This window comes from Gossypium hirsutum, chromosome A06, assembly GCF_007990345.1.
Source record: "Gossypium hirsutum isolate 1008001.06 chromosome A06, Gossypium_hirsutum_v2.1, whole genome shotgun sequence".
NCBI classification, from domain to species: Eukaryota; Viridiplantae; Streptophyta; class Magnoliopsida; order Malvales; family Malvaceae; genus Gossypium; species Gossypium hirsutum.
Window position 1 is genome coordinate 84,166,597 of NC_053429.1, and position 2,439 is coordinate 84,169,035.

Below are 2,439 nucleotides of genomic sequence, written 5' to 3' on the forward strand. Positions count from 1 at the left end.
CAGCAATTTGTTCAGTGTGACGGTTTGCAGGATAAAGATCCCAACGCTCACTTGGCAAACTTTTTGGAACTATGTGATACATTTAAAATTAATGGCGTTTCTGATGACGCCATTTGCCTTCGATTATTCCTTTTTTTCATTGAAAAACAAAGCTAAACAGTGGTTGAATTCTTTACCATGAGGGTCAATCACTACATGGGAACAAATGACCGAAATGTTTTTATTAAAATATTTTTCGCCGGCTAAAACGGGTAAATTACGTAATGATATGTCTTCTTTTGTGCAGATAGATTTAGAAACACTCTACAATGCATGGGAGAGATACAAGGACTTCTTGAGAAGATGCCCTCACCATGTATTACCATTCTGGCTACAGGTTCAAACGTTTTATAATGGCCTGAATCCTTTGACTCGACAAATGGTTGACACAGCCGCTGGTGGAACTATCAATAATAAAACAGCTGAAGATGCTTATGAATTTATAGAAGAGATGTCACTGAATAATTATCAGTGGCAAGTCATGAGGACAAAGCTAACAAAAGCAGCCGGCATTTATAAAATCGATACGATCACCATGCTCTCTAATCAGGTAGAACTCTTGAATAAGAAAATTGACAATTTTCTTAGTTCTTCACAAGTTCACCTAGTAATGCAGTGCGAAGCAAGTGGAGATTGATCGAGCAATCCAGATTACCCACCCTATGGCCACAATATAGAGAACGAGCAGTTAAATCACATGGGTAATAATCCTCGATCACAAAATATTCCTTATAGTAATAATTACAATGCAGGTTGGAGGAACCACCCAAATTTCTCATGGGGAGGCCAAGGAAATCAGCGACCACCACCACCTCTAGGCTTCCAACAACCAACCTACCAACAAGAGAAAAAATTGAACCTTGAGAAGATGCTAACTAAATTCATCTCGGTGTTAGAAACTCATTTTCAGAATACATAGACAGCACTTAAAAATCAACAAGCGTCGATCCAACGCTTAAAACTCAGATAGGTCAGCTCGCTATATTGATATCTGAACAGCCAAAAGGTAGCCTACCGAGTAACACTGAATGTAACCCAAGGGAGTAAATCAATGGAATTACCATTCAAAATGAAGAAGGGTTAGTTACACCTGAACCAGAACAGAGGCAAGAAACTATAGTAAGTAAAGCTATGGGTGAGGTGGACCACAATGACCAGAAATTGATAAGTATAGAGTATAAACCTCGTGTTCCATACCCAAACGTGACAAGGGAAGACCGCACAGAAGAACAATTCGGTAAATTTCTTAAATTATTAAAGAAGTTACATATTAACTTACCATTTATTGAAGCTCTTTTGTAGATGCCAAACGCAGTCAAATTCTTAAAGGAGCTTTTAACAAACAAGTAGAAGTTGGATGAGGCATCGCATGTTTTACTAAATGTGGTTTGCTCAGCCATACTACAGAATAAGCTGGCCAACAAGTTAAAAGATCCAGGGAGTTTTACGATTCCCTGTTTAATTGGTAGCCTAGACGTAAATAATGCCTTGGCTGATTTAGGGGCTAGAATCAATGTCATGCCTTACAAAATATTTAAACAACTAGGTCTTGGGAAACCCAAATAAACTAGGATGAGTATTCAATTAGTCGATAAAGCAATTAGATTTCTTAGGGGGATTATTGAAGATGTACTCGTTAAAATTGACAAATTTATATTCCCAGTTGATTTCGTTGTTCTAGACATAGAAGAAGATAGTAATGTTTCTTTAATTTTAGGGAAACCCTTTTTAGCAGCCGCTAGAACAATAATTGATGTTGGCACAGGTGAACTCACACTTCGTGTGGGAGATGAAACAATCACCCTTCAAGCTCGTAATTCGAGTAACACATTAAAAATTGAAGGTGGTTGTATAAATCATTCTACTAAAACTGACCATATGGTGCAACCTACTTTGTAGGAAATAAGTTCAAAAAAACTACATGAGCCATGTTCAAGCGAAAACAATAGACCTATCTATGAAGAAAAAAGGCTACAAATCAAGGAACTAGATGAATGGCGGACACAGAAACTGAGAACACCCGATAAACTGAAACCAAGCCAGGATGAGCTCAATACATCACCAAATCAACTTAAGGTTGGAGAGAAAGTACTACTAGATGTAGCAGATCCTCACATTACCACTTCTGAACCTAATGAAGAAATTCCTCTCACGGTACTCAGTATTTTCCCATATGGTACAGTCGAGGTAATTCACCCTAAATTCGGCACTTTTAAGGTAAATGTACATCATCTCAAAATGTATAACGATGAGAATTTCAAAGATGATAAAAAGGAACTACGGCTCCACGAAGTTACCTATATACCCTCAAGGTAGAGTCGAGGTTAGACTATAAACAAGAGCTTCTCGGGAGGCACCCCAAGCACTAACAATGTTAATGCGAAGATTTAATTCACTAAC

General features: G+C 37.9%; 1 non-coding gene across 1 annotated transcript; it reads right to left on the reverse strand.

Moving 5' to 3' along the window:
* Window positions 1–254: 254 nt before the first annotated feature.
* LOC121231508 (small nucleolar RNA R71) lies at window positions 255–360 on the reverse strand. Its single transcript, XR_005929566.1, has one exon. It is a non-coding gene; the product is annotated as a small nucleolar RNA R71 (small nucleolar RNA).
* Window positions 361–2,439: the final 2,079 nt, after the last annotated feature.